Genomic DNA, 25,672 nt, shown 5'->3' with positions numbered 1-25,672 from the left:
ATAGAAATATTAATAGATGTATGATAATTTAAAGGTGTTTTCCATTGCCCATCATTCAGCTGCAGCTTTCTTAAAACATTTGAAAAGCTGCAGGTTGGAGATTGTAGCCACAATGGTTCGCAGCTAAGCAGCATAAATCAGTTACTCCCTTGCACAAGTGTTAATGTCTTTCTGCCCATGCTGTACATCACTGGATTCAAGCCACTAGTCTCCAGATCATCCACTTGACTTCATTAGTTAGTGTGGACATGAGTCAAATAATCTTATGACTAACGGTACCTCATTAACCTGCACCCAGAAGAGAAATCAGCTGGAACAGTTGCATAAAATTAAACTCTACCTGCTTAAACCAAAAGGGACGTGGTGGGTTAAGTGCAGCCTTCCAGATCTTGCTGGGCTGAAATTCCCAGCTACTCTAGCTAGCATAAACCAGTGGTGAAGAATGATGAGAACAATACCTGGGGGAGTCAAAGGAGGGATTGTCTGAAATAATACTTGAGACCAAACTAAGAAGCAAAACATGGTAATTTCTATTGGAGATAAACAGGCAATTCAGGCTGCAATCGTTATTTTCCATAAGTACTAGGTAGGCTACAAATGAGCTGGCATTTGAACTCAGAGTCCTAGTCTGAGCAATGGAGGCTGCTGGCTATTCAGATGACAGTGGGGAGGTGAATCTGCTGCATGCTTTACTTTGAACCTGAGAAGAGATATCCAAGATGCTGAATCTAGTTTGAAGCTAGTGTTCCACACTTTCTGATAGCTCCTATAAAAACCCAGAGAAGATTCACTAGCTTAATCACACTGGAGCCACCAGCTTGCACTGGTTTGAAGTCCCAAACTCTAGTTCGCTCAGGTATCTGGGTAATACCACAAGAAACTCCATTTAAACAAATTGTTACTGCTCTTCCCAGTTATAAACAATATTTGCCAATCTCCCAAATGATCCAGGGAACTTTGTGCATTGCAGCACACCTTCAAAGTTTGGTGGGTTCTAAGCCACATAATGCTCATTAAAATCAATAAGAGTGTTAAAACCCTGCAGAACTCTTTGAAAATTTACCTGGAAGGAAAAGCACAAAGTAATATCTCTGAAGTAGGAGGATAGTGCTCTCCTGTGAACTATTTTCTAGGCAGACAAGCTGAACTAACATTTTGGTTGTCGTGCTTATGAGTATTTTCTGGATGACTTGACATTTTGCTCGTCATTTAAGTTCTAAAACCAAAATGTTAAAACTCATAAAAAATATACTGCAGCAGATGGTAGCAGAAACTATTTCACTCTGTGTGAATTTCAGATAGGGAGAGTATACTTTCATGTGGGGCTGAAACTAGATTGTCATTTCAAAATGTTGCTTTGTACACTCAAGGAAAACTGTTAAGATTTTTATACTTTTCTTTAAAATCATTGTCTTCATGAATTCTTCTTCTGAATATTTATACCTATGAACAGAACTATATAAATGTACTAGTGCTAACAGCTATATTTTATAACCTGCTCATTGATAGATGAATGTGTTCAAGTACATTATTACAAGTATTAGACCAACAATTTATTACAAGTATTAGACCAGCAATGTTCAATCATTAAGAAGAAACCCACAACTGATAATTACATCAGTTGAAAAGGGGCATATGCAAAATGAGAGAGCTAACTAAACTCCCTTCGTATTACTTAGCAGTTTGGAAGAGATCATAAGTAGATTTTTTAACATATGGCACTTCATGCCTAAATATTACATTGTTCGTGTAACATGGCAACAGGATTTCAGCGAATGACATATTACAATAAAGCAAAAAATAAAATTTGTAACTTTGTCCACTGGCACAGCACTTAGCATTGTTTGCTGAGTTCTAAATGACAGATGACACTGAAAGCTGACAGAATGAAAAACATTTATACCACTTTGCCCACAATCTGTTGTTGATTTATAGTTACATAAAGGAAGTTGCCGAAGTTTCGGAATAGGTTGCCACTCATTCACGAAGTTGCACCCAGGAATGCAACAAGCACACCTCATTAATACACAGCAGGCTATATATGCTGCATATTAGTGAGGTGTGCTTGTTGCATTTTTGTTTGCAACTTCATGAATGAGTGGCAACATATTCTGAAATTTTGGCAACTTTCTTTATGCAACTATATATATATTTTCTCCAAATTCTGCTTTCTACTAAAACAAGTCTAGGGGTTATCGTTAGTTCTGAATGCCTTTCCTAAGATGAATAACCAAATAAGTGCTATACAGCAGTGGTCCCCAACCTTGGGCCTCCAGATGTTCTTGGACTTCAACTCCCAGAAATCCTGGCCAGCAGAGGTGGTGGTGAAGGCTTCTGGGAGTTGTAGTCCAAGAACATCAGGAGGCCCAAGGTTGGGGACCACTGCTATACAGTATGTATTACTGATTTAGAAAGCTTCACATAAAGGGTTATATAAAACGCAGCAAAATATGAAATGCATCTGCAGACCTGTAGGCATCCTTCAGTCTCAAGAGACTATGGTAACATGATCGAAACAGAGGTCTTGGAACAGCATCTAGTGTGGCTGAGAAGGCCAATGCGGGAGTGACAATCCCTTTCGCACTGGAGACAAATACAATCTGTCCCCTGTTCAGCTCCCTGATTTTGCTGCTTTTGTGACTTCCTCTTTGCCTCGGCCTGCTGGACAAGGATATCTTCAAATTGGGAGAGGCCATGATGCACCGCCTGCCTCCAGGCTGAACGCTCAGATGTCAATGTTTCCCATCTGTTGAGGTCCATTCCTAAGGCCTTCAGATCCCACTTGCAGATATCCTTGAATCGCAGCTGTGATCTCCCTCTGGGATGATTTCCCTGCACTAATTCTCCATAAAGGAGATTTTTTGGCATCCGACTGTCAGCCATTCTCATGACATGGCCAAGTCAACGTAGATGTTGCTGTTTTAGTAATGTATACATGCCAAAAATTCTGCTCATTCTAGGACTACTCTATTTGGAATTTTGTCCTGCCAGGTGATACCAAAAATGCGTAAGAGACAACGCATATGGAATGTGTTCAGCTTCCTCTCTTGCCGTGCACAAAGGGTCTAGGACTCACTGCAGTACAGGAATGTGCTCAGGACACAGGCTCTCTAGACCTGGATCTTGGTATATGCCAACAGCTTCTTATTAAGCCATACTCTCTTTGTGATTCTAGATAACATGGTAGCTGCTTTGCCAATGCATTTATTCAGCTTGACATCTAGATGGAGAGCCAAGGTACCCAAAGTCATGAACAACCGCCAATTCTTTTGTAGAGATGGTAATAGAGGAAGGTGAGTCCATGCCTTTGCTCATGACTTGTGTTTTCTTCAGGCTGATTGTTAGTCCAAAGTCTTGGCAGGCATTGCTAAAGCAATTCATGAGTTGTTGGAGGTCTTCAGCAGAATGGGCAACAATGGCTGCATCATTGGCAAAGAGGAAGCTCAACATGCATTTCAGATGGACTTTGGTCTTCGCTCTCAATCTAGAGAGATTAAAGGGCTTTCCATCTGATCTAGTCCAGAGATAGACACCTTCTGTTGCAGTTCCAAAAGCGTGCTTCAGCATGACAGCAAAAAAGATGCCAAACAGAGTCAGCATGAGGACACAGCCCTGTTTCACTCCGCTTCGGATGTCAAAGGGATTTGCTGTTGAGCCATCAAAAACTACAGTGCCCTTCATTTCCTCATGAAAGGACCTGATGATGTTAAGGAGTCAAGGTGGACATCCAATCTTGGGAAGTATTTTAAAAGGCCATCCCTGCTAACCAAATCAAAGGCCTTTGTAAGATTTATGAAAGTCACAAAGAGTCCTCTGAAGATGCCGGCCACAGAGACTGGCAAAACATCAGGAAGAACAACCTTCAGAACATGGCCAAAGAGCACGAAAAACCCACAACAACCATCAGATCCCGGCTGTGAAAGCCTTTGAGAATACAGTGGCTGTCGTTGTTCCCTACATTTCTCCTGCAACTGTCTGAGGGAAAATACCATGTCAATGGTGGATTTATTAGCTCAAAATCCACACTGTGATTCTGGATAGACTCTTTCTGCAAGCACCTGGAGCCTCTTCAGCACAACATGGGCAAGCAGCTTCCCTACAACGCTGAGAAGAGAGATGCCACAATAGTTATTGTAGATGCCCCTGTGGCCTTTGTTCTTGTACAATGTAATGATGTTTGCATCCTTCATGTCCTGTGGTACTCCACCTTCCCTCCAGCAAAAACAAAAGATTTCATACAGCTCAATGGTGATGATCTCTTTACAGCACTTCAGCACTGCAACAGGTATGTTATCCTTCCCAGGTGCCTTGCTGGAGGCGAAGGAATCCAAGGCCGCTTTTATTTCTGCTAAAGTTGGTTCGCTGTCCAACTCTTCCAAGACAGGCAGGCTCTCAATATTATTTAATGCTTCTTCGGTTACTACACTCTCTCCAGAATATAGCTCAGAGTAGTCCTGCACCCAGTGTTCCATCTGCTGTACTCAGTCCTGGACGATCACACCTGTAGCAGACTTAAAAGGAGCACATTTCTTTTGTATTGGGCCTAATGCCTGCTTGATGCCATCATACATTCCCTTGATGCTACCTGTGTCTGCTGCTATCTGTATCTGAGAGCAGAGCTGAAGCCAATAGTCATTGGAGCATCTCCTGGCAGTCTGTTGGACTCTGCTGTGAGCAACTTGAAGGACCTGCAAGTTGTACCCACTAAGACAGGCTTTGTATGCTCCTAGAGCTCTCCTCTTTTCCTCAAGGGCTGGCATCAACTCCTCCAAATGGGCTTCGAACCAGTCTGCCGTCTTTTTGGTCTTCTTGCCAAGTGTGGACAAGATAGTGTTATAAATAGCATTCTTGAAATGTTCCCGTCATTCAGGTGCTTTTGCAACAGCTGGGCCTGGAAGAGTTACCTCAAGCACTTGGACAAATTTCTCTACTTCTCTCTGATTGCGAGTCTTGCTGATGTCAACACGTGGTCTCCCTTCCTTTTTCATGTGATACAATCTCTTTATTCACAGTTTTACTCTGCTACACACCAGGGAGTAATCAGTATCGCAATCAGCATCCTGATAACTGTGTGTGATCATGATACTAGGAGGGCTAGAGCATCTAGTGAGGATCAAATCGAGCTGATGCCAATGCTTCAATCTTGGATGTCTTCAAGAGACTCTGTGTTGAAGCTTCGTATTAAAGAACGTGTTGCTGACACAAAGACCATAATAACAGCAAAACTGCAGGAAACATTGGTGGTTTTTGTTCATCTTCCCAATGCCAAAACAACCTAGACACGTGGGCCAAGAATTGTGATCAGCATCAACTCTAGTGTTAAAGTCTCAGGGAATGAACAGCGGCGCTCTCTCTGGGATTTTTGATAGTAGCTGCCAGATCGTCATAGAATTTGCCTTTGACTTCTGTTGTAGATGACAGTGCTGGTGCATATGCACGAATGAGGGTGACTGGTCCTGCTCATGAGTGGAGCTGCAGAGACAGAATTCTTTCACTCCCCGCAGTAGGTGGAACAATGGATCTCAGCAGAATATTTCTAACCACAAAGCCAACACCATATTCCCGGGACTCATTCAATGGTTTTCCCTGCCAGAAGAATGAGATTTTTTTTCTTTGACAGAACCCGAGTCTGGCAATCTCATATCTTGCAGGGCAACAATGTCCATCTGTAGCCTACTAGTTCCATGTTGATGACAGCTTTCTTGCACGCGTTGCCTATTTCCTGCAGGTCATCAGAAAAGCCAGGGGTCATTGTCCGAACATTCCAGGTGCCCACCTTTAGGGCAGAAGTTTTCTTATGTTTGTTGCATGGTGCAGGGTTATCAATCTGCTTTTCGGGTTTCACCCTAAACCCCATGCACCCCGTGAGGTTAACAGATGGTGGCAAGGCTGCACCTTACTGGCTGGGGGCTGCCCAGCTTAAGGCAGGTGGTAGCTACCTAGTGAGATGCAATGACCATATTCCCACCATCGGAAGTAGCTCCTGGCATCATGCTCTACGCCAATCGAGCAAAGACGCATGTTATTTCGACGCTGTATGCAAAGCTGGAGTGTCCTCTCCAGAGCACAAAGCCTAGATAAAATAATATGGAGGATAGACTATTACCCAAGCAGAAAATTGCCCCTTTCCGTGCCACTGAAATAGTCCAATGGAAAGGCAAGAGCCAATACAACTGGTTCCAGCGATGTTGCAGGAATTGCCAAAATGACACAAACTGCCTCCAGGACTCCGGCTCCGGATTTTGCCTTGAGGTTGACTCCTGAAGCTTTTTCCATCGGTGGATATAGCCACAAGGCACTGGAAGTTTGAAATCAGAGTTTTTCTTCTTCTAAATGGTCTGCCTTCCAAGGCTAACGAGTCCCAACTACCTGGGTGCATAGATTACTCGGGGAAAACATCTGCAGAAAAGGAATCAATTAAGACCATTTTGTTGGATTCTTAGATACTGCCAGTTTTGAAAGCTGTGTTTAAAAGGTACAGGTTCCCCTTGACATTTTCAGTCCATTCGTATCCTACTTTAGAGGGTGGTGCTCATCCCATTTTCAAGCTGTAGAGCCAGCACTTGTCCGAAGACAGTTTCCATTGTCACGTGGCCAGCATGACTAGGGAACGCCGTTTTACCTTCCCACCGTGGTGGTACCTATTTATCTACTCGCATTTGCATGCTTTCGAACTGCTAGGTTGGCAAGGAGCTGGGACAAAGTGACGGGAGCTCACTCTGTTGTGTGGATTCGATCTTATGACTGCTGGTCTTCTGACCCTGCAGCACAGGCTTCTGCGGTTTAGCCCACAGCGCCACCACGTGTTTTAGTTCTTCTTAATAGGTGCAGTTTTGCCTATAGTTAAGGATCTGTAATTATTCTTATAGGTCCCCAAAATTACTTTCTACCATATCTAGCAATATTTAAATGAAGAGGAAAACATGAAATGGGCTCTTTTCCATGACACTTATTTCATCAATTGCTGAATGAGAACCTTTTAAGCAAGAATGCTTTGTATCAACAAAAGAGAAGTACATTGGTTTTTTCTCCATGTTTTCCTCTTTCTTTTAATCATTCTTTCACTCTGTCAAATGGCCCATGAAATTTCTCATCCAATAGTGTTGCAACGGCTGCTGTTAGCAGTCAGTTAGGGCGTCCAGGGGAATAGGAATTATTATAGGAGGCTATAAAAGGAGCTGGATTTGTTGAAACCCAGTGAAGAATGTACTTTGCTACAGTTTTCTTCCTGCGCATGTGTGAACTCCTGTGGCATTCCCTCTTCGATATTGTGCAGCCTGTATGTCTCTGTGGCCTCATCTTGACCCTTTCCTTTTTTGCCTTTTGTCTTAATTTTTTTGAGAATCTCCCTTTTTCTGTATTATTTTTGCTTCTACTGACAGGCAGTCTGTCTTCTTAGAATTATTTTTTAAACCCCCCCCCATTTCTCTGGGGATTTCCTCCCCTCTTTAGTCTTTTCTTTAGTTGGATCATTTTTGCTTCCTGTCTACTGAACTCAAACAAGAAAAGAAAAGGCATTAAGTCATAGGAAGGAGAGAAATCTCTCCGTATGACTAGTTCTTTTGTTTGGGTTTTGATAGTAATTTTTGCCTTTGCTTGCTTTTCTTTGTATTGGAGAGAAGGGCTCGGTTTTCTTTTTCTTTTTTGTATTTCTTCCCATGTTAGCGTATATATGAAAAACATGAGCCCCTAGAAAGAAGCCAAAACAAAAAAATATGAAAGCTTCTCTTGTGCATATGCCTAGCCATTTCTCCATTTTATCTAGAAGGCTTTTGTCTGACATACCTATATAGGTACATTACCCTTCAAATGACTCCAAGGTTATAGTTTAAAGTAGCTTACAGAATACTGTACATAGTGAGATTACCTCTTTTTCTTTTGACTATGTTTTGTATGTTTCACTTTGCTTGTGTTAACCTTGCTTTTGTAAACTAATAAATGTGATGGTTTCCTTCCTCACAGACTTGACCAATGATAGCTTATGCTTATGCTTTACCTTTACTACTGTTTCTGGATCACAGAGATCATCACACAGCTGATGACCCAAAGAAAGTGATGAAAAGGGTCTAGTTAATCAGAGACTGAAGGGCATTTATAGTAGGAGCAGCTTTGGCTATTTAGCCAGAGAAAGAAGAGCATAGGGCTACCATGCTGTCCTTAGTCATGGTAAGGGGCCTTAAGGAAGGAGGACACTCGTGGGAGTAAGTAATCTGAAGAGCAGAATTAGTCACATCAGAGAAAATGTGTTGATTGCCCTATTGATGTGTTTCCTAACTCATAATATGTTTGCACCTGTTTTCTCATGTTGCTATCTCCAAGGAAGGTGTTCTGTATTTACATTCTGCCACAGAATGACTTTGGAAATGTGTTGTACCTTTTCTTATACAGTATACAAGAAAACTTAATTCCTGCTTATACATATCAGGGATGCCTCAGTGGCTTTACTTTCACTGCACATACCAGATGTTTCCCAGCAAGGAAGGGGAAGGAAGGCTTTGGGTTTACGCTATTCTGCAGTCTCTCTGTGACAGGGCACAGTGAGGGATCTAAAAGGTACCTTGAAACGGGAATCCCTTTTCCACCCAGTGAGGAGCAACATTGTTTTAAAAGCAGAAAAGTCACTTTATCCATATTGTGGTTTGACCAAGAGAAGGAAAGCTTTATAAATGAACCTTGCCATTCCCACTCAGCGTGGGGCTGAGGAAGGAGCTTTAAAGAAAGGAATTATGTACAAGATAAATTAATAAATTAATGCACAAATTCATTAGCACTGGAGAGCTGCATAGGGAGATTATATGCATTTTAGGAATTCCTATTTTTTCTATTGTATGGAGTGCTGCAGTTTAGAGATAGCATTATTAAGTGGAAAATTGTCAAAAAACAGTTCCCTTCCCACTATTTTTTTTTACTGCTGTTTCTGCTGTATCTCATTAAAATAAAAATACTGGAAGACTGTTTATGAATCTCTGGTGCAACTTCTGGTATTGTTGTAGAGTTTTGAATTTCTAGTAAAAATTCTCTCTCTCTCCCTCTCTCTCAATGTCTCCCTCTTGCTACACAGTAGGAGTACAAAGATAGACAGAGCAGAATAGCAACAAGTTCTCCAGAGTCCCCACCCCACCCCCTTTTCATTAGCTGACACTTAAAATCTCAGTACCTCAGCACGAGTTTTCTTCCTCACAGACTTATAGTTACTTATAACTGGTTGAAATTAGAATTGTGCATACTTCTTTTTTTTTACTTCACACATACTAGCAGCCAAATAAACAAACAAACAGATAAACAACAAACAATTTCCACAAACCAATGAAGTGAGGGATAGACCACTCAGTAGAGAGGTTGAGCTCTTTTTGAAAGCTGGAAGGAACTATTGGTTAGTGCTGAAAGTCCCTCCCAGTCACTGATACTACATATAGCATTTTGTTGTGAGACTGCAAAGAAAACTCCAACAGTTTCTTCTTCTTCTTCTTTGATGCTAGCCATGTGACATATTCACTGGTGCAGATCAGATTATTTACAAAGATTTGCATACAGAGTAGCATCTAGTACAAATGGACTTTAAACAGGTTTTGGAAATACTGAATCCAATATTTGTTCAAGATTGATGGATATATTTGTGACAAAAGGGAGTAATGAAGTGTAGGATTTTTTTTAAATGATCAGCATATGCCATTGCTAAGCTTCATGATCATTACTGTTATTAGAATAAATTATGGATACATTTATTTAAAGCCCAGAGAATTTATATCTTAAAACAGATCGTTTGGAAGTAATGCTTCCTCTTGGCATTCTTAGCACATACATAGCATTTGGTTTTGATTGCCAAATTATTTCGGCTTATATCTTGACATGATGCTTTCATCTCCCCAATTCGTTCGTTTGCACAACCAAAAATGTGAAATATATGACAGAAAAAGCCAGAGGAAAGGGGCTAATTACAGCAACACAGGCCAGAGCTTTCAAGTTATCTCTTTTCAATTTCACTGAATAAAGCAATGCAATTAACAATGCTGTCCTCAGGATTTTATCTACTTTCCTGTTACTAGATCTTGGGTGCTGCTTCACCACCTTAGATGATTTCATTTCCCTGATGTTAAAAGAGATGCAAACCGCCAATTTCTTTTAATTAAAGGTAACCCTCCCCACATCTGGCCAATTAAAACTAGAGAAGAAATAAGCACCCAGATCATCTAATTTCCTTGTCCACATACATTCCAATGATATTGGATTTAAGATGGAAATAAATAGCTATTCAATTTATTTCAGACTCACAAAGTTAACCAACTGAATGTAATCCACCAAATTTCCATATGGAAACAACCTCCTAAACCTCTGTGGGGACCTTCCTTTTTTGGGTGTGGATGTGGGCTGCTGTCTGGGAAAAAAGGGTGGGAGTAAAACTAGGACACAGTATGTTAGAAAAATTGAATTAGTTTTGTACATTACACAGGCTCGATTTAAGATTTCAACTGGAGCTGTGTAGATTTTCTTTTTTAGACTGCAATTCCGAGACCACAATCACAGCAATAGAGGCTGCATTACTTCTATTGAGTTTTGATGGGAGTTCCTGTCAACAGAAAAAATCAAATTCTAATAGCAGACAAACAGCCATGGTGTAAGTTAGTTTTGAATGTCATTTTATCAGCTATAGTACACATGGAGTGGAAGTCTGCTGAAATCAATGGGAAGTCCATCTCCACGGCCTAGTTCGACTCAGGCCACAGACCAGCTTCTGTGGGTAAATCACATGATAAGAGAGACTGTTGACATCATCTTCAGGACATCCAATCCCGAAGTTGCTGCTGCCTTGGGAACCCAACCCCTTTACTCCTGGGTCTTTGTGATCTCACAGGGGCCCCACCTCTCTGCTGGCAGATAAAAGGGGTTTGCTGGGCAGGGCAGGAGACCAGAAGGGAGGCCAGTGGCCAGAGGGCAGCCTGGCAAAGAGCGTGGCAGTGGTCGCTGCAGGGGACCCAGCCCTTCTGCCCAAGGCAAGTTCTGAACTTGCTAAGTGGGCTTGCGAGTTAACAGCTCAAGACTGGCGGAAATCCATGGCTTGAAGCTGGCTGATGTCAGAGATGGACCGGTGGATGTTGGCAAACAGAAGCTGGTGGAATCTGCCTGTGGAACCTGGCTGAGGCCATAAGGCGGAGGCCGGCAGAGGTTGGCGGATGAAGCCGGTGGAAGTTAGCCTCCAGGAACCAGCTGAGGGAAGCTTGGTGGATATTGGTGGATGGAAGCCCAGGTGCGTGTGTGAATGGCTGGTGGAGTGAACGTGTGTGTGTGTCGGGGTGGCTGGCTGCTGCTGTGTGTATGTGTGTGTGAATGTGTGTGTGAATGAGCTGGCTGGCATTCCATGGGGATGTCGCCAAGGTGTGTGTGTGACCCAAGCATTCAGGAGCTGGCGGAGGCTGGCTTCAGAAGCGGAGTGGAAGAGATGAACAGGTGGATATTCCTGGTGGAAGCCAGTGGATGTTGGCAGGCAGTACTTTGGGATGAAGTTGCCAGAACATTGGACAACTGGTTGAAGCCGGTTGATGGCAGTGGACAAGCTTGCCCCTTAGTTGTTGTTTTTTTCTCTCTCTTGCAGGGCAAGAAGCTTCCTCTTCCCCAGGGGGATGCAAGGAAACAGAAGGCAGGCGTCCTGCTAGAGCTGAGCTGGGCTGTCTCCACTGAGGATCGGGATACCCGCTTAGTCTCTTTTCAAAAACCAATAAAAGTATTTTTGTGGAATGGTTCTGAAGTGTTGTCTTGTTTGTCAGGGGCTTTCATTGGAGCATCTTCCCCATCCCCTCATTATATCTGGCGTCCAATGCGAGGGATGGGTCTCTGTGAGGTCATGGTGTGGGGCCTTGTGATGTCACAAGAGGCAGGAGCCTCTTCAACAGTGGGAACGTAATGTGTCTGCAGGTGTGAAGGAGTGGGAGAGGCACCGTTGGTCCCCTATACAGTGGTTCTTAACCTTTGTTACTTGGAAGCTTTTGAACTGCAACTCCCAGAAACCCCAGTCAGGACAGCTGGTGGTGAAGGCAGTACAACAATGGAACCAATTACCTTGACAGGTGATGAGTGCTCCCATATTGGAGGCATTCAAGAGAAAATTGGACAACTGTGTGTCAGATATGCTTTGATTTGGATTACATCACTGAGCAGGGGGTTGGACCCCATGGCCTTATACACTCATTCCAGTTCAATTATTTTATGATTCTATGAATTCCACAATCATGTGCATCATCTTTTGAGGTGACAAAGAGAACAAAATCATTAATGCTCTACTCCAGAGGTATTAACTCTGAATATGCCTATATTATTATTACATTGGGAGGCTTTGGTTATTTCAGCTCCTTATAGTGTATTCTCCTACTTGTGTGAGTAGATGTGTGAGTTCAGCTGGCTGTGACTTGATATCAGCATTTTGGTAAGGAAGCAATTTGTATGGGTATGCATAACACAATATAGAAGTAGCATTTCTGAGTCAGAAAGCACAGTAGGACCCCTGTATCTGCAGGGGAATGGTTACAACCCCCCCCCTCACAGATGCTGAAAACTCTGGATAATCATGACCACTATACCTAGCATGGTCAAGAAATAAAAATAAAATCCAAGAATATGTATTTTTACCTGCATCACCAGAACTGGTCAACTGAGGGACCCAGAGACCATGCTATGCATTCTTCAACAACAATGGTCATGAATGACTTCCATCAAGGTCCGGTCCGATGGTCAAGAGACCTCCAGAAGATTTCACAAAGCAGTGTTCAAACAATTGCATCCAAAAACAACAGTTGCTTCCTGCACTGATTTCGCACAGGAGCCAAACCTATTTGGATCATAAAACCAATCCCCTATGGTAGGGGTCCCCAACCTTTTTCACCCCCGGACTTGCTGGGGAAGGCGGGGCACCCCCAAGCTCATGGGCTAGTGCAAATGAGTGACTGCGATTGAGCGTGTGCATGGAAAAATGGTGGTCGATGTTTATGCATGCTTGCTCATTCGTGCACATGGGGTGTGTGCACGCTTGTGCGTATTCACAAATGGCGGCACGGTGCTCACATGGGTGTGCACATCATGCACAAATGAGCTGTGCAGGTGTGAGTGCATGCAGGGGGGGCAGGAAGTCTGTCTCCACGGCCCAGTTTGGCTCAGGCCACGGACCAGCACCAGGCCATGGACCGGGTGTTGGGGACCTCTGTTCTACAGGGTGCAAATATATTTGCATAATTCCTTTTGGAATAAACTAGCCTCTTCCCAAGGTATTTTCGCATAAACTGATTCCATCATAGCATTTTATTTATTTAAATTTTATTGAATCCCCCCCAAACAACTTGAACTATAAAAGAAGCAGACAGCAAAATACCTCCAGGGAATAGCATCTACCACAGTAACACATGCCATTTAAAATTAATAACTTAATCTGATCTTCTACTTAATGAATTTGGAAAAAAATCCACTACTGTTAATCTACGCTGTATTATGGTTCTGCATCCTCCAACTAAAGTATTAACCAGTTAGGCCTTTTATGCTAATTTCTCAAATCCCAAACGAACAACACTGCATGCATTAGATGGCTATCAGTGTTTGCAAAATCTTGACAGTATATCACAGCTTAATTTGAGTTTCAGGATAAAGATGAAATCAAAATGACTCTAGCTTAATTAAAAAGCAAAAGACTCTGAAATATTAACACAGACTGATATTTGGTTCACATATCATCCAAACATATTCTAGTTATTTTTAAAATATGGAGAATTAATTGGGTTATAACACTCACAAACACTTCAGAGCAAGTAAACGCACAGATGGGACAGAATACTGGAACTGTGGGAGCTGCCTTTTACCATACAGAGGAACTGAATGACAACTTAACAGCTATATCAACCTAACAGTTATACTATAAGTGAAAAAGGCACCTCTTTATAAATACACAAAACAAAAGCAAAAAATCCTCCTTGGAAGTCTCCTGGCTTCTTTCCCCCACCAATTCTTTGGTGGCACAGGAAAGAAAACCAAGTAACAAAGTAATTCTGATGGGAAAATAGATTACTAATTTTAATAAAATGGAAAATACTGAGCAAAAAAGTGTTTACAAACACTGACTTAAAAAAAAAAAGACACACATAGTGAATTGAATAAACGGTTGTGTCCCTTTCCTGCTTTGTCTCATGTGAATTGACAAACAGTCCTGCAAAACTTCATTTAACAATATTTTTCTGTCATGATGGCATAGCAAATACCACTGTGGACTTCTAACATTTTAAAGTTCTATGGGGCTATTTGTTTACTTCAATATGCTTGTTTTGACATATAAGTGCTTGTTTTGACATATAAAGCCCTAAACGGCTTGGGCCCTGGATACCTGAAGGACTGCCTCCTTCCATATGAACCTACCCGGCAGTTAAGATCTAGCCAGGGGGCCCTTTTGAAAGAGCTGTCCCTTAAGGAAGTAAGAGGGACGGCTTGTAGACGAAGGGCCTTTTCGGCAGCTGCCCCCAGACTATGGAATGCCCTCCCGGCTTTTAATTGAAATAATATTAGCTGTGGGTCCGATGGCAATTTTAATTGTACAGTGGTGCCTTGCACAGTGAGGGTTAATCCGTTCCGGATTAACCCTCGCTGTGTGAAAACATCGCTGTACAGGAAGGAAAAAGCCACTGGAATGCATTAAACTTAGTTTAATGCGTTCCAATAGCAGCTTTACTCACTGTACAGCGATGCTTTTCCAATGGCCAGCAGCCATTTTCGCGCCCTCCCCTCGCTTAATGAGGGCGCGAAAACGCTGCGCACGGCCATTTTGGAGCTTCCGGCGGCCATTTTGGACCCGCCGAACAGCTGATCGGCAGGTCGCAAAGCGAAGGTCGGTAAGCGAACCTCTTACCGACCTTCGCTCTGCGATTTTCGCTCTATGCAGGCATCGGTATGCGATCGCATTTGCGATCGCAAAACCGGCCTTGTAGAGTGAATTCATTGCTCTACGGTGCACCCGTTGTGCGAGGCACCAGTGTATTTTAATTGTATTTTAATTATTTTTAAATTATTTTATCTTTTACTGTATTGAATTTTAATTGTTGTAAGCCGCCCAGAGACCTCTGGGTAGTGTGGGCGGCATATAAATAAATAAATAAATAAATAAATAAATAAATAAATAAATAAATAAATAATGATGATGATGATGATGATGATGAACCTTGTAAACACAATTTCACAAAATAAATCCCTTCTTATTCAAAGTTGTATAACAGACGACATGAGCATTTTGTTTATATAAAATGCAACAATTTGTGCAAACAAGTCCTAGACAACAGCATCAGAACATAAACTGTATGTAGAATTGCATTTTCTTTTGAATTCAAGTCAGAACAGAAAAATCAAAGATATCTTCCTCAATTCATAACACTGAAGAATCTGCTCCACATGCAGAGTCTTCAAAACCTGTCTAGACCAAATTGGCAAAGGTATTAGCAGTCTGTGGCAACAGTGACTCTGGAGTCTTCAGCTCTCCGACTCTTTCTGATTTGAATCTCTTACTCACAGCTCTGCTCTTTCTTAGTCCACCCCTTTGGGTTAAATCAATATTTCATAGGAGTTGCAAACTCACATTATTTCCTTCTCTTTCCCCCTTTTATTATTGTATTAATATTAGATGATTAATAACAACACACAAGGACTGTAGTTTCCTGTTTCATCTGAACTGAGAAACCCGGTTTAACAGTTTTGGAACAAACCAGGATACTAAATCAAGTTCCATTGTTTCATATATTCTTACAATCTGTTAGGCATCACTTCCCATTTATACAACAACAAAACAAAACAAAATCAGGAAAGTAGTTGATAGGATGGTTTCTGGCTTTCTTCCTTGAATGCCAATATATGATCATTTGAATGTGACTATTACTAGTCTATTATTAGGGATTATTAGTTAATTATAGGACATTTGGAGGCCACTCACCTATAGGGCCATCATAACTCAAAGGCATATAAAAATATACATAAAAATAAATGACAATCTCTACATTGTGAAACAATCTTTTAAAAAAAGAGAAAAAGACCACATCTGTACTATAGAGTTATGTGGTTCTTAGCCCTATTAAAGAAAAGACAATGGCTGAAATTCTGTTGCTTAGCACAGTTGAACTACTGTAGGCCCCTTCCACTTGCAACCTTCCTATATTCACTGATTTTTCCCTGATTTTTTTCTTATATCAAGAAAACTGTTAAAGATGGAAAGCCATAGCAGCTGCATATTGACTGGAATCCTGTTGCTTAGCAGAGTAAATTGCAGTAGAATAAGCCCACAGAATCAGTGGGGATTTGGTGAGTCAAGCCCTTGGTAAATGTCATTGATTCAAATAGGTCTATGGTAGTTGCAACTCTGTCGTGGTGCATGCCTGGAACCATGGCTTCTGACTTCTAGCCTGTGGAATACTGGTGGTACTGCAAGTGATCTGTAGAATAACACACCAGTTGAACAACAAGGCCTTAATCTGAGGAATGAAATGGAATAGATGAAAGAACACAGAACTGCAACTAAAGCAGGCCCTATTGAATCAATGGAGGAGGCAACTGCAAAATGCCAAATGCCAGTTAGCATTCCAGACAGAACCTGCTTTAGTCTATGTTTCTGCCTTTCATTTGGATTTTCTTACATGAGCCTTTATCCATCTAGTTTTCTGGACCAATGCCCGCATGGTACTTAGTTCTTATAGGTTTCACCAGAATCCAAAGACCTGGGCCAGTTGGAACAATGTCCTAGCTTTGACACCAAACTTACATTTGTGAGCAAATAGACTGCAGCACAACTTAATACAAGAGCGTTCAATTGCAAAGAGCTTAAAATATCAAGGAGGACCATAAAATGTGATATATCACTTTATAAAACTATGACAAAGCATGGTTTACAGATTTTAATCTCCATTGTTTCCAAAGGATAATGCAGAGAAAACTAGAATCTCAAAAACAATCTTCTTGTATGTCTGTCCATCTGCTCTTCAGGCCATAAAACATTTGAAGTAGCTGAAATTCAATTTCATTTTATAGTTTAGAGATATCATTAGAAAAATGAAAAACAACTACAACAGTAAAAACATTTACTTGTTACTGGATAAATTCAGGTACCTTTTCTAAGGTGCAGCAAAGAATAATGCAGGCAGTTCAGAAACAATATCTTCACGCGCAATACTAAACTGATAAACAACCAAACAGCTTTCAGGTTTGGTATTTTTTTTCCACACTGAAAAAAAATAACCCAATAAAGGTAATGGCTATCTTTATATTTGCCTTCTCACTCCACAAAGATTGTACTTCAGTACACACACTAAACTGGTTGTACAAAACTACAAAACTATCCACTCACCCACGCTGCAATATGGATATAATAATATTTCCACCAGCAGCTCAGCTTTCTCCAATTTGCACCTTTGCAGATATCCAACACCCACCATTTCCAACCATTATTGGCTATGGCAGGTGAGGGATGAAGGAAGTTGTAGTCCATTGATCTGGGTGGCAACAGTTTGGGAAAAGCTGTTCCAATATACTTCAGCACTTTAAGTTGTCAGACATGAAAGGAGCAATGTAAGATAATGAATGGCTACTTTGGACATTAAAATGAGATAATAAAACAACAGTGGAGTAGCATTTCAATTCCTTTAGACGTGTCACTGTTGACCTTACAGCTGCCTTGTGTAGCCAAGTTCCAGAGTGCAACTAAAGCATACTGCTGTAAAATGTGAATTCGTTAACAAATGTCATTATGTCTCTCAGGGCTCAAATAAGAATTATGAACTTCTGGATAGCTCTGTAGCTTAGGCATCTGACTGCGGAGCCAGAGGTTGGGAGTCTGATTCCCCACTGTGCCTCCTTGACAGGGTCTAGACCAGGGGTCAGGGAACTTTTTTACCTTCTCCCCCCCCCCCCCAATTTATATACACTGACATTACCCCCTTGATTTGAGAGGAAGGATCTTGGTCACGCATGGCTAGTCAAGTGCCGCCGCCGCAACCTCACCGCCCATGCCGGGGCCGCTGCTGCCACCTTCTCCTCTGCCTGGTGGGGCAGCACTCAGTCCCTGGCACCATGGGGTGGCTCCCCTTCTCCACTGGCGGGTGGCTCCTGGGGGGCCGTTGAAGAGCAGCAGGTGGCTCGCCTGCTGGGGATGCCTGACACCACCTCCAGCACCAGCACTGGCGGCTGCTCGCCGGGGCGACTGCATCAGGCCTTGGCGTCGGGGCTTCTGCCAGCCTGGCCATCGAAGCACCGCGACAGCTGCTGCAATGAGGGCAAGAGGCTCTGCCAGGCCCAGCCGGCTGGCGCGGAGGCACCACCGAAGGAAGCCGTGCGGCCAGGTGAGTGCCACTGCCACCTGACAGGCTCTTCTGGGGACAGGGATGGGGAATGGGGTGGCGGGGGTGGCATCCTGGCACAGGGAGGCTGAGCCTAGCCCGGGCTGCTGTCGTGGCCACGCTTGCCCCCCTCCACCATGATCCACCTCTCCAGGCGCTGGAAGGAGAGGCTGCTCTTGGCCTTGCCCTCCACCATGGCTGGTGTCGCTGCCGCCTCGGCTGCCCTATGCCACCGGCTGGGGCCCATCACCGGGCACCATCCACTGTGGTTCGGTTGCAGCTGGGCTGGAGAAGGGGGCAGGAAGGGGGCAATCAAACGGCCAGCGACACCCGTCTGGGCAGAGGAGGAAGAATTGGAGGAGAAGAAGGGAAGGGGATTAGGGTTGTGTCTTCATTACCCCTAGGATTTTCATTTTTATCCCATTTGGGGTAATTTACCTCTGTTCCCTGACCACTGGCCGAGACTCAATGATCCATAGGTTCCCTTCCAGCTCTGCCATTCAAATATGATGATGATGTGTGATTCTTGCAGCACAAAAAGAATGTGTTTACTCTTAGGTTTCCTACGGAGTTCACAGGGATCAAAAAACAGTCAGTAGCAGATATTTTAGCCTAAACCCAAGGCAGCCAGGTTTAAGGGTGTGAGAGCACCCCAAGTTGTCTCTTCAGTCTTGGTTTAGTAGTTTTCAAATATTAGAATGCACCAAATTACATGAATTTATTCACAGTGGTTATTTACAGCTGATATGTTACCCCAAAGAGTATTATAGGGCAACTCATAAACATAACAGATAAAATGATAAACTAAATGCAAATAATTAACACTCTTTCACACATGCAAAGGGGAGGTTGCCATGGCACTGTACACTGACAATCTTAAATATATTTGTTCTTTAGCAGGGCCATCCCAAGAAATCTGAGAAACAGAAGAGCACAAGAGGTTGCCCTCTCCTTATTCCATGTACTTTTATCAGCAGTATCTTCAATTTGTTTTTACTTTGACACCAATAATGGGAAAGTCTCCTCCAATTCACCTGGGGGCTAGCTTCGGGGACATGGAGGAGTTAAATAGTAAAGGGAAGTCCAGGAGGAAAAAAAAACAGTCTTGCCCTGACTAGGACCTTGGTGTGAGATAAAGCTTTAATCCATTGTCCTCACTGTAGCCTCAATTACAATTTCCCCTCTTTCCATATGCTATTCACAGCGGGAGGAAAGCTTCATTAAATACATGTGTATCAATTCCAAAAACACTGCGAAGAAAAAGAATTTTCTCAGCCATTTTCTGTTCAGTGGTGCCTGTCTGTTTCAAGCAAGAGAGCAGTCCAGATATTGTATGGCTGCCAACTTCCATCATCCTTAAAAACTGGCCATACCGATAAGGCCTAATGGGCATTGTAGTATGAGCATCTGGAGAATCACAAGGGTCCACCCCAGTTCTGCGGCTGTTCTTGATAGGGGGTTCCAAATTTTGGGTGCAGAACAGGTGAGTCCATGGAACTGAAATGTAGGCACAGGATAATAGTGTTGAACCAGGCTCATTAGCAGAGCAACTAAAAATTTAACAAAACTCTCCCATCCTTGTTAGGAGACTGGAAGAAACCATGAAATAGTATAACTAAATGAAGTTGGCAAGCAAGAGAGAAAATGCTTGGAAAACTAGAAATCAGAAACTGGAATTAGGAAAGAGTGTTGCAAAGGGTCTAGGATTCAGACATCAAAACAAGAAGTTCAAAACAAGAAGGCAGACTGCAGCATTGCCTAAGCCCTGAGGATGAAGATAAGCTGAACGAAATTGCTTTATCACCCATGTCTTAGCTACAACAAGGAGACTGTCTAGACAATGTTAAGATGGATGCATTTCACATTATTTTCATACTTTATTTGTTTGCTTAGAAAGACCAGGGGATGGAAAAACATTTCCAAGAGATTCAGGCTACCAGCAGTGGGAGACAAGATTTAACCTTCCAATCTCAGTGGCACTCTCATTACTCCCCTTTATTTTCTCCCATATAAACTGAATGGCTACTATTTATTCCTAAATAGAAAAGTGCTCAAGAAGCAGCACTTGGACTATTTGCCACAGGTGAAAAAAGCAAACAAATCAATTCCTTCCCCTTATGTCTCTGCATGAAGACAGGCCCTGAATTCTCTTGAGGCTCATCATCAGCCATCATCAAGGATGGACGTGTCACTAACAGTAAGATAAATGGAATGTAACTTCAAAGGGCACTCGTTTCTTACTGGTATGTAAGGCAATACCCAAAGAGAGCAAGAGTTATCAAAATTGCTGCTGAAACAATATTACCAGACACAGTTTTGAAACAGGACAAAGGAAGAAGGAATAATGTTCTCCCCTGCCAATGAATGCTGAATGAACAGAAAATTAATTGGATGGGATCAGCACTGGATCTGAAATACAGTTATTTGCCGTGTTTACTAGAGACACCCTCCAATGCCCATTTCTGTTTTTTCACTTTGCTGAATAAGACACTGAATAACCAAAAAGAGCATTTCAAAGTTAAAATAACAGTGAGGCTGCTGGAGATAAGCAGCATCAAAATATGTTCTACAGTAATATAATTTGCTTATTGTTTCTCCTTCTGAACTTGGGTTTGCTTGAAAAGAAATAATTTATATTAGGAACCTGTGGAACCCTCCTGAGAAATTGCATTAGCCTTATGGGACTGCACGTTTCCTTCAAAAATTCTGTAATGCTTTGAAGAAATAGAAACCTCCAAATTCACTTTGAAATTTTGCTTTGGGCTACATTTGATGGCAATGTCCAACCTAGATACTAAAAACAATAATATAATCTTGGATCTTTCTGTTGCCTCTCCTTTTGTTTCACAGCTGCATCCATTCTGTTTCATTAATGGTTTCATTTATCGGTAACTTTGTTATAGCCTATAGCTAAAACAAATGAAATGAAACATAAAATCTGTCAAAAACGCTGAATTTCCATGTGCAGATGACAGTCAATTTACATAGAAACAGGGTGTTTTTATTGTGTAAACTTTAAGAACTAGAAGTAAACTGTGCAGTCAAACTTATAAATTGAAAACAACCATGTCAAAACCCAGGATGCATTTTCTGGGTTCTGTAAATCAGTTGCCATTATGCAGGTTCTGCTGAGCAGACAACCCAGTTGTTGTAACACAAGCTCTGCATCTGGGCATTGGTTTAGTGCACCATGAGTAAGATGGCTTCTCTCAGGATCACATATTCCTCCACTTCTTTCCTCTTGTATCACTAGACAGAGGAGTTTGGAAGTGACCATAGCTTGCTATGTAGCCTGAACCCAGAACTACAGTTAACTTTGCCTATGTTTACCATGGGCAGCTTTTGGTTAAAGCAGGCGGGGGATCACCCCAAAATTTTAAGTTGAGATATTCCCTCCGTTTGGATCACATGCCACTTATGATGGCTGGTTTATAAACCAGCTTCAGAAACCATGATGTGGAGTTCATTTGCTTGGAACTAATCAGAATTAATGCAAACTAGAATTTATCAGGTTAGAACAAAGCTTGTAAACTCCTTTCTTTTGTCATGCAAGAAGATCACAAGGGAAAGTGGGGGGACATGGAAAACCCCAAAAGAGGCATGGTCTTTTACTTTGCTGAACCACAACTTAGCATGACGTTCGAGCATTACCTTGTAAATACAATATTCGATAAATGTTTGGTATTACAGTACAGATCTGTTCTCTGTCATAATCAATAACAGAATAAAATCATCCTTAGTTGTGATCTTGTGATAGTGATCCTGTTATTTGCATCTACTAAGCAGTAAACCTGATTGGGTGGTGATTACTCCCAAGAAAATAAGAGAACTGCAGCCATTTTTCTTTTCTTTTTAATGGTAGGGGGAAGAAGGATTAACACACAATATACATGCTAGTGTAACTCTGTCAAACCTAAATCTAAAAATGAAATGAACAAGCCAACTACAGTACTTTAATTTAGTTTATGTGCCAAACACAACAAATAGCATCTCAAAACAGTCACTTACAGTACATATTTATAATTATAATAGGATATAGCTTTCTCTTGCTTCCCACTAAACAGTGGAAAGCAACAGAAGGCTTCACTCTTTGAGTTCTGGCTGTCAGATTATTTTGCTGATGATATATTACACTATTGGAAACACAGAAGTGCAGCAAATGTAACCCATTCAGATCCAAGTGTTCTTGATGTTTCTATTGCACTTGAGAGACTTTAGCACTGGCCAATTACTCTGAAGGAGTCCATACACTGATCCTTGGGCTCCAATGAATACTAATACTCCTGTTGGTGGCAAGCTCTGCACTATACTGTAGCTCTTTTTGTAAGTGTACATTTTATGGAGAATAAAAAAAAATCATTGTCTTCTGGTGTTTATTAGAGATTTACAGGAGCAGTGTGGGCTTACTCTGTGCCATCTTAGGAGAAAGTTGAAGAAGTACTTTAAAGATCTATTTTTTGATTTAAAACACTCCCACCGCACTATTAACACATCTTGATACCATTTTTGTTCACTTGTAGCAAGTTCAGTAGTTATTTTTCAAATGCCTATCACTATTTCCTTAGAAAGAAATTATTCCTACTACAAGCTTGTTAAAATCTGAATTTGATCCATCCTGTTACTTAGAAGATAAAGTACCTTAAAGTTCCTTATTTTATACGTATAGGATTTCCCCCTCCCTCCCAAAATCTGGCTACACATGCTCACTGAAGTATTTTGTAGCTATTACCTTGCCAAAGTTTGATATCTTGTCTGTTGAAGAGTATTAGAATAGTTATGGAGGGTATAGAAAATTGCCCTAAAACTGCACAAAACTTCTAAACTTGTGGCATGAAAATTCTGTTTACTATGAGTGTTTTAAAAACAATGAATTGGCTCCAGTGAGCAAGGTCATTGAAATAATAACATTTCTTTGACACTGCTCTTTTGTTTTGTTAATCCAGTTTACACACAAGAAACAGGAAAATAGTGTGTACTTATAGCTTAAGTTCAATGTTCCTGTATTTTAACTTATGTGCCTACAGTCTTACATAACTGTAAGACTTGGATTTTTAGTATTTCTGCCTAGTTTTCTCAGAACAGAAATACTGTCTTCAATATATTTTGAACTTTCTGTTTTTGAAACATGGAACCTAGAAGCTAAGTAGAAATAAAACTTGTAGAAATTCATGTTGAAATTGCCTGGAATTATTGCAACAAAGAAAATAATAATGCTTAGACACTCAGATCAATTTTGAAATGCTTGTCATGGCAGGCTAGATAAATGATAGAATATAAATTACCAATATTTCTTACACTCTAATCAGAAGAGGCAGCTGCAAGAGACATTTTATCCAGGGAGACAGATAAAGAATGGGCTCCAGAATTTCTTAAGTGCTGAAAGACATCTGATTGTCACAACATGAACTTTTTACACATACTGTAGTTTGCAAATTAGCTTGCTGTGGTTTGTGACTGGTCATCAGAAAAGTAAATACAGGCTTTGTGTGCAAGTAGAATTGTTCAAGCATAAAAGTATGGTGTAATTATCTCCTTGGAATATTGACATTATTTCAGACACGCTACCTATACTGTACAATTTGACCCTGAAAGGACTGTCTTCTCTAATCCTAGAGGTGGCAATAACAAATAGCTATCATGACTTGCAGTTATTGATAGACACATCCTCTCTGTACTATTGTAAAACAAAAAAGGCAAAGGTACCGATCACGTGCAGCCTTCCTGTCAAGCAGTTCATTTTCATTTGAGGCAAGTGATATACTGAGTAGAACAATCATACTATGTAGCATAATGATATTAATATGCAAATATGGCTCTCAATACCAGATTTCTCAGTTAATTTACATTCAGGTTATTCTATTCACTCAGTGTGTCATTATACTGCTGAGGACAACTCCTTCTTTATTAATAATAATGAAGATGCATTGCTTCTGACATTGCTAACATCTTTAGTGGAATGCATTAGCTTTGAATAAATTAAGGTTTAAAGAGATTTTTGCTCAGATTTCACTGTGTAGCATAACAGTTATTTAAATGGCTGCTTCTATTTTTTCATAATTTCACTCCAGGCTAAAATTTAATATCTAAAAAATTTCTTTTAAATGGTGAAAACTTTTCTTTGAAGTAATGTGCCTTATTACACCTTTTGTCTCTTCCTTAACTGGACAAACATATTTGCCTTCCTAATGCCCAACTTATTTTTTTAATACATCACTTGTGATAATTTTGACTGTATTAGTTGTTACAAATATTAGTTCATGTGTTAGTGAATGGAACAATGCACATTGACCCTGTTCAGATTATCAGACCATATCCTTTACATTGGTTTTAAGTAACTGTGGTTAGAGCTAGGTACATTTCCTCAGGTTTCTACATAATTCTGCATTATGTTCTGTTTTCTTCAAGTGAAATCAACAGTCTTCATTTTTCCTTTCATGCACTAGGGAGGGATAGCTGGGAGAAAATGCACCTGAAACTCTTGACTGCTCATTCAGGATTAGCAAAAGCACACTCTAGTTGCAGCAACCTTCTGAATGGGTCTCTAGCGTATTTCAGCATATTAGAGGATTCGCCCAAGTTCATCTCGAAAGCACACAGGAAAAGTATATTAATTGAAAGTCCTCAACCATTCCACAAGAATACTTTTTATGATCTCTAACTGGACACAGAGATGGATACATTTAGTATATCCATGGGATACCTATTTAACCATGTTCACGCATCCAGCCTAGAAACAACCAGACTGATAAACTACTTGATGGCCACAAACCTACTGGTGTTCATATAAGGTTTGTATAACTTGCCATGGGAAAGTTGTTGAGGTGCCAGGGCATGTCTTGGTAACATGCCTGAGTGTACAATGGAGATGTTCGCCAGCACATCATCAATTAGCCACAGTAAGTTACACAAACCTTGTGCAAACATCTGTAGGATTCTAGACATGATGTGGTACTATAACTCCTTTGCTTGACATAAGGATAACCTAGACCAAAATATTTCAAATTTCTAGTCCTCCAAGTGTTTTAGATTTCAGTTCTAAGAAACACCAGCTGCCATGGGCAATTGTCAAAGACTCTGAAATCTAAAATATCTGGAAGGCTAAGAACTGAGCTTAGCCTGATTTCCCAACCTGGAGTCCTCCAGAAATTTTATTTATTTCAAATATATTATATTTATTTGTTTCATTTCTCCCACGCTTTTCTCTCAAAGCACTTTACAAAACTATTCCAAAACAACCAAAACTGACAGCACAATATTAACATGAAATTCAACATACAATATTGAAAAGACAACTGATTTATAGCTACATAAAAGCCTTGAAAAACCCAACCAGG

The 25,672-nt window shown here is 41.2% G+C and overlaps 1 protein-coding gene across 2 annotated transcripts in view; it reads right to left on the bottom strand.

Annotated features, from left to right (window-relative positions):
* LOC110072807 (bifunctional heparan sulfate N-deacetylase/N-sulfotransferase 3) overlaps nucleotides 1-25,672 on the bottom strand; it is an 86,076-nt gene that overhangs the window by 47,941 nt on the left and 12,463 nt on the right. The window lies entirely within an intron of this gene.

Source organism: Pogona vitticeps, chromosome 5, assembly GCF_051106095.1.
Source record: "Pogona vitticeps strain Pit_001003342236 chromosome 5, PviZW2.1, whole genome shotgun sequence".
NCBI classification, from domain to species: domain Eukaryota; kingdom Metazoa; phylum Chordata; class Lepidosauria; order Squamata; family Agamidae; genus Pogona; species Pogona vitticeps.
This window is presented reverse-complemented; position numbering and strand designations above follow the sequence as displayed.